The sequence below is a fragment of the Anthonomus grandis genome, chromosome 9, assembly GCF_022605725.1.
Source record: "Anthonomus grandis grandis chromosome 9, icAntGran1.3, whole genome shotgun sequence".
Taxonomy (NCBI): domain Eukaryota; kingdom Metazoa; phylum Arthropoda; class Insecta; order Coleoptera; family Curculionidae; genus Anthonomus; species Anthonomus grandis.
The window spans coordinates 11580383-11588306 of record NC_065554.1 but is presented as its reverse complement, the minus strand read 5'-3'; positions in this window follow the sequence as shown (position 1 = coordinate 11588306).

The following is a 7924-nucleotide window of genomic DNA, read 5'->3' as shown; positions in this document are numbered from 1 at the left end:
GGTAGTAAGTGATTACTCCCAAGAAGGTGCGTAGCTCCTTTGTCTTATCAACGCAATATCTTGACTGGAAACGACGTGACTCAAATACTGCATAGCCCTTTGAAACAGATGACTTTTTTTGAGCTCAACTTTAGTCCAGTACACACGATTCTCCTACCACAATAATGTCATTAAGGTAAACCAGACAAGTCTTCCAGGACGATCCTCTTAAAATCATTTTTAACTGTTTAGTCATGCATTGCAGGTTTGAACATTTCATCACTCGTGGTTTTGCTAGCAATGTAGCCCTCTAGAACGATCTCAATTCGCTCTGGTATCAAAGTTTTCTCCGTAAGTAGGTCTTGAACACTGTAATTCCTCTCACGATGTAAAACAACTTCGTCATGGTCTATCTTCAACTCCCTACTTAAAGCTTAACCCTAGAGCCTTTGGTGTCCATTATGTTCGTCCCGCTGATTACCCCATCCTCACTATCAGCCACTATAACAGTAGCTAGTATCTCAAATGTGGCTTTTCCTGTGGTGAACGTGACGTTTGTTTCACCATAGACATTTGCTCATCTGCCGTCGCTGTTCGTAAACACCATTTTGATCGCCGAACCTTAGATTTTACTATATTTTATTTGCTGTCTTATGATGGCCTTTGTCGCGCCTGTATCCAGCAGCATAGTGCGGAGGATTCCTTCCACACAAGCGTCGACGAAAACACTGTTGGTATGGTACTGCAGCGAGGAGACCTAGGCATTATTGACTGAGGCTTGCTAAATACAGGTCGACGATCGCTCCGTTAGTTTTTCTGGATTAGGAGCAGGAAGGGAACTTACGTTCTTATGTATTCCAATTTTCGGTCCTGGTAGCTACGTTCTCCATTAACCTCTCTGCTCGCCGTGTTTTTGGCAACTTCGAATTCAAGGCTCCGTGTTAGCGTAGCTCAGGTGGTTACGCCAGTAGTAAGCCGGGTCTCATTTGGTCATCGCGGAGTTCATTCAGGAATGCTTGACCTGCCAAACGTTCCATGATGTTTTACTAGACGTGCAATATCAGATTCAAATTCTTGCAAGGACTTTTGCCACCGATTTTCCAACTGCGTGTAGTAGACATATTCTAGGTGTGACTGGCCATAAAGCTTCTCCAAATGCCTTACTAGGTGACCGTACACTTCTTATTCTTCTGGGGACATTCTTTCCAGGATAGCAGAAGCATTTTAAGCCCAATGTAAGGGTAGTTCCTGGATGACTAACCCTTTTCTTCAACGGAAGCAACTGCCTCAAACTGACGCTGATAAATATTCCATATAGTACCATATAGTACCAAATTGAGGCACATTAGCTCAAGAGATTCTATATTGGCACAAACTTCGTTCTTGTTGTCCACTGCTGAAGCTCTACAGGACAGCTCATCGAAAGTTTTGACGTCCAATACTCTGTATTGAACTTCCTGGATATTGTCCTCCATCAATAAAAGAATCCGCTTTTCCAGAAAAGAAGATTTATCCAAAATGTCTTTTAATTCCAGATTGGCCTTACTCTCCAAAATCTTTTCTTCCAACCTGACATGATTCTATGTTAGTGCGAGAGATTTTTCTTCCAGTTTTGCAGATATTTCCAGCTATTGAGCTTCCAAGTTGGCAGAATTTTCCAGCAATTGAGCTTCCTTTTCAGCTCAGCAACTTTTAAATCCACCAGCTATGGCATTTTCACACACTTTTAACGAGTTAAGTTTAATTTATTTCAGTTCACTATTATTTATTTTTCACCAATATCCAGTTGATTGGCGTCCAATTTATACCTCACACTTGACACCACCAATGTAGCGTTTTTACCTGTTTACTAGGTGTAAATTAAAATACTCGACACACAAAAATAGTCTACTGATTTATTATACACGTACACAGTAACACGATTTAGGAGAGTCGGGAGTTGAGGAGAAGGTAGAGGACGCAGATTTGATCCTAACTAGCCTTACTAGTTTGGGCTATGGTGTTGGAGGCCCAGCTGAGGAGTTGGTCGAAGGTTATTCCTAGGTATTTAGCTTGGTTAGTTGGTTGACCAGAGGAGGTTTGTGGTTTTCTAACGGAGTTAAGGCCGAGGAGTGCGTGTTCCACGTGTAGAAAAGAAGACGGCTTTGGTCTTTTGCGGATATACCTGAAGGCGCCTTTGATCCATCCAATCCTGAGAGTTGGGTGAGGTGGTCTTGGACTCTATATCTGACCCAGTTTTTTTTTCGGGGCGGGAAAGTGTTGGAGAATGGTACGTTCGACGATCTTGCCTAGGACGAAAAGTGGACCTAAAAGACGATAGCTTAATGGTAGAGTGGATGACTTCCCCTTTTTGGCAATCAGGATGATATTGGCCGTTTTCCAGGATATGAGAAACTAGGCGAGGCGGATTGACGATTGTTGCCTTAACAGAGGGAAATTGGGGCTGATGTACCTACTGCGATAGGCTCGGTGCTCATGTGGATGGTAAGAAAGGTGGATTCTATGGCGAGATCTGGATTTGAAGTGTGGCAGGGAGCGATGGCTTTCTTTACAGCGATCATGGTTCCACCGCGTCCTTCGTTCGCCTTGAAGCTGTGGTCTTCAACAAACTTGAATTTCCGCTCGTCTGCGGCCGATGGCGTTGATATTTATGGAAGCGATCCTGATGAGGGTGGGTTTGGAAAGGGAGTCTATCGATTCTTGGGTAGAAGAGCAATGGGTGTTAGTGACTGCAGTAGTTGGTTGAAATGCTGTTGCGTACTTGCCATCAATAGGGTGAAAATTTGCTGTGGATCCAGAGGACAAGCCGTGGTCTTAGGGGAAGTTGAGGCGTGTTGAGTAGGTGGTCGAGCCAGTTTACTATTGTCGTGTTGTCGTTATTTGAACTCGGAAAATGGGATGATAGAACAGGTTTTTTTGTTGTGTTTTGGGCAACCTTGGTATGAAGCGGTGTGAGCTCCAGCGCACTTGGCACATGTTGCTGGAGTGTTGCTCCGGTTGTTACATTGGGTATTGTGATGGCCTTGTCCGCATTTCACGTATTTTAGGATGCAGTTGAATCTGGATTAAGCATGTCCGTGTAGTTGGCATATGGCATTGTGTATTTTAAGGTTTCAATCCTCCTTGCGCTACTAGTCGAAAGGGCACGTTAAGAAGCTCTGTGATTTGTAAGATTGTTTTCTCTCCCCTAAGAAGCAGGACTAGAACCAGTGAGATTGGCAGGCTTTTTTGTTATACCAACGCTGGACTGACAGATGAGTGAAGTTCTTTTACTAGAATTCCTCGGCGATAGTGGCTGGGATCAATGTTCTAACCCCGCACAATTTAACTTATAGCCGTTTTTCGTCACGGAGACTGAAAGAGTGGAATTGTTCCTGATTGTCTTCCAGGAAGGATTGAATTAGTTCTGGAAAGTTGCTGGATGGACTATTATTCCATCGCTGGTGACGGCGTGCTCATAGTTTGTTTTAGGTGAGTTGTGATTGTTTTGTAGCGGGCCGCGGTGCCGTCTCAGGACTATCGGAGGGATTCTTTCTTTCTTGGGAGCTGGTAGGGTTGGTTGGGAAGGCGCCTCGGTTCGGAAACTCGGATTGACGGACGTTGTTGTTGCCGACGGGCGCCGGTTTGGTGGATCTCGTTGTTGACGGGTTTCAACAAGTCAGGTCGGCGAAAGTGGTGATTCGCGGCGTTGCCAATATAGTTACAATTTTAAACGAGGAAAAAAGAGAACTCCCTTTCCTCGTGTAAGGTTATAATCATTTCTTTATTAATTTTTGCAAGTTTCGCTCTTCAGGATTTATACTTACCGTGCGTCATTTTGATGTCACCTGAGACTACAATAGGAATTCATTCTGAAGCGTAATAAGATTGATCTTGTAACGATATTGGCAACGCCGCCAATACTACCTGATCTTCGTCATTTCGAAATGACACAAACGGGCACACTGCACGACATCTCTGGAGATATGAATGATTTAGGGGAAGGTGTCCTAAAATGACATGCTTTTTATTTAAATCTTGTTTAGGCAAAAACCATTTAAGATAATTAACTCAAAATAATACACCACGTTGCTTTAAATAAACTTTATTGACAAACATAAACAAAAATATTTCAACTCTATTTAAAACTTGTAAGAAAATGCATTTTAAAAAACGTTGCACTATGTCGTTTTACAAACATGTATATTGTAAAATGACACAGTCGTGGGGTATAAAATGGCATATACTTAAAACAAGTGATAACACAAATAGAACTTATAAAATATAGTTAAAGAAAGTAAGCTAATAAGGAATTAGTCTTGGCAAATCTCGCAAATAAACTTTTTGACTTTTGGAGAAACTCTTGTAATACAGGCATGCCACTTCATCCTCATAATCCTCGGCTGCAAAAGGATCTTCTTTACTTTCGCTTCGTGCAACAAAACTTGTCTCACCTGAAAGGTTCTTTTTAAATTGACGCACATTTTTTCGCAATTTCTTTTCTTCCTTTAGCTTTAACTCTTCTAAATTGGAAGTAGTTGTTAAGACTACGGTTATAGTTTTTCTGGTCTTCCTTTTTTTGGTTCCTCTTGCTACAGACACTGGCGAAATTTCCTGTAGAGAAAACCTTTTCCTTAATAGTTGATTTTGTTTTATATTGCTTTCTGTCTGATCACCTCTCGGTTCATTTTCTTTATCGACACTTTTGCCTTGTTTTTGTCGCATTGCTTCTTCTGTAACACCAATTACTGTTATTTCATTGCTTGTTGATTGTTGTTCTGGGCGATGGGATGCTCCCTCTTCTATGGTCGGTTCTAATAATCTATTTGTTGTCTCAGCCGGCTCAAAAAACTCGTCTGGGAAAATATATGGATTAGATGGATAAATTCCCGTATTTAAAAATGCGCATTTTTAATTGTAGCTGCTTTCCCGTAAGCGGACGTAAACAGTTTACCAATTTGATGTAGTGTTATTACTCTCCCTGGATGGTTTTTCAACCAAAGTGCACATTCCTGGTTATAAAATGTCTTTAGTGGACCATAGAAGCTGACATATAGGGGCTGCATACGATGGGTACAGTGGGCAGGAAAGCATAAAGGGATTATTATCGTGAATATGTTAAATTGTTAATTCAGAAGTCATTTTTATCATTGAAAATTTTATATAATAGTCGTCAGGTTCTTAGTTTTCATTTAAGAAAAATGCTTTGTGAGTCTCTGGTCCTGTCCAACTTCAGCTACTGTGATTTAATTATGGTCCTTGCTTAGATATCGCAGATAAAAATCGTATTCAGAAAGTTCAAAATGCTTGCTCATGGCTAATATTTGGATTACGAAAATACGAACACATTTCACACACATTTAAAGAGCTTAACTGGTTAAGGATGGACAGGCGCAGAGAGTTACACTTGGGTAATTTTTTATTTAAAGTTTTATTAAACCCCTCCCTTCCCTCCAGTTTACGGAATAAATTTGTTCCTCGTTTAAACGTTCATACAAGAGTGATCGGATTTCCGGAGAGGATGACGACACTTCCTCGTCATTCGACTGCAATGTTTCAACGTTCTTTTACGTACAATGCCATTAAACCAGTGGCGAAGCGTGAATTTTTTTTCGGGTAGACAAACAATAAAAATCGTTAATTAGAAAAAATGTGTATTCAATATTATTCACTTTAATGAAATACAGAATGAAAGCGCATGAAATATGAACTCAAAGAGAAAAATTATGTAGTAATATAAAAAAGAAATAAATAATTACTACTAGCATAAAAAGATAGATAAATAAAAATCAATACTACTTACAAAAAAACACAACTATAAAATACAATTGCCAATATCGAACAGTCGTTCATAAATAACCACTAAAAAAACCTTTCCTATACACCCAAAAATAAAAATACTAATTGAGGAGCAGACTTTCTAGATGCATTTTGTCCATTTTTTGTAATTTTGGCAAATAAGCAAAAACTGCTACGTGTCTGGCAAGAAATTTATCAAAAATATGATATACCCGAAAAATTGATCAAAAATTATGCAAATGATGTACTTATATGCAGACAATCTGGTATTGATTATATCCTAAAAAACTTTGAAAAACTGTAGGACATACTGCATTTAGTTTCTCAACCTTGGACAAATTGCATTTTGTTTGTCTATACAAAGCGCCATGAATAAGTATAGCAAGGATATGAAAAAAACCTAAGTAGGTTTATAAGATCAGTATTTCATTTTTGATATACAAAATATTTTTAAATGTCATAGAAGTCCTCGTCGTCATCATTATTGCAATCACTTAGCATGCCATGCACCTTGCACCTTCTTCGCTAGCATTATCACCCTCAGTTTCATCTTGGTTCACTTGATTCTCATTTTGTTCATGGTTATTAAAGAGAATAGGTTGCAACCATGTTAACTCAGGATCATTAATCCAATTTGCCCCTGATAGTTCCACCAAAAGTTTTGAGAGGCTCTGGAGTTTTTTTGTTTTAAGATCATTTTGAAGCATTACAACAGGTAGCTGTAAAGTCGAAAGCTTTTTTCCCCGTTTTAATAACGTTTGAAATTGCTTGGATGGATCGTCATTTCTGTAGAACAACTCGGTCTTAAGCAAAATATTGCTGCTGTTTTGTGATCTCTTAATAATAATCCATTTGGCCGCACTGATCCCTTCAATTTCCTTTAAAGAGGTTAACGCAGTTTTTATATCGTAAACAACCCAGTCCTTACCAAGTTGTCTAACGTCTCCCTTCTTGGAGTATATCTCATGATATTTTGTAGGTGTTTTTATTGTACTGTAGGATCGTGTAACTTTTTCTATTTGCCCGAAAACACGATCCGCTGGCAAATACGAATGGCCGCGTACCGGAAAGATAAGACTTACCTGACATTACTTTTACGCTCTTTAGACGTAAGAATTTTTTCCTTTTTCTACTACCACGATCCGTATCACCAACTATATGATCCCCTGTCACAGGAAAATCCATTATTTTAAATTTATTCCGTAAAAAACAAACAACTTGAAAGTACTCAAAATAAACACTTCTAACCGCAACAAGTGTAACGACAAACAAATGGCAATAAGTCCACGGTGCAAGGACAAACTTATTCTGTTAGTTTGTCTACTGGTAATGGACATATACCATATAGAAAGTCCAAGGTATTTTCATTATTTAATTTGCATGGGACAAAGTGCATTTGGAACGTCTTTTGTGGCATAATACTGTAGCAAAGTGTATATAGTTTGCAACGCCATCTTTGGTTGAAAATTTGAAAAAAAGGACAAAAGGCATATGGAAAGTCTGCTCCACAATAATTAAATTACTATAGCACGCGCCCCCACCAAATCCAGACAAAACTGAAGATGTATTGCGGCCGACCAGATCAAGCGTGTCCATAAACAATAACCCTCAACAGCATAATAAAATAGCTGGTCGACTTCGATAGACAAAAGCTCGAATGTCTTCCCCGCGAGTTAATTTTGCATACGTAATAGGCTGAATGCGGCCGGACCTCTGTAGCACATAACACATTCTTATGTGTTATGTGCTCTGTAGCCTGCTTGATGCGTATTTGGTTCGATAAGCTCCAAATTTCGGAAGACAAATATCAATGTGTCTTCTTAGGGCTCGTATACATTAATTGGGTGTCAGCCCTGTATTTTTATCTTAATCGGTGCGGCAGGCGGGGCGCGCCTTCGGATTAATCATGTTTAGATACTATATTATAATAGTAAGGATAGCGACTACGTTCTGTGTTATTTTTTTAAAATTTTAATTCAACAATTACATGAAATAATTACGTGATAAATTAATGACAAATAACTGGATAATTTTGGGTAGACAGTGTCAACCTTGTCTACTCGTACGCTTCGCCACTGCATTAAACTCTACAATAACCTACCACCTGAATTGTCAACTTTAGATCAGAAGTCATTTAAATCAAAGTTTAAGAAATATCTTTTACATT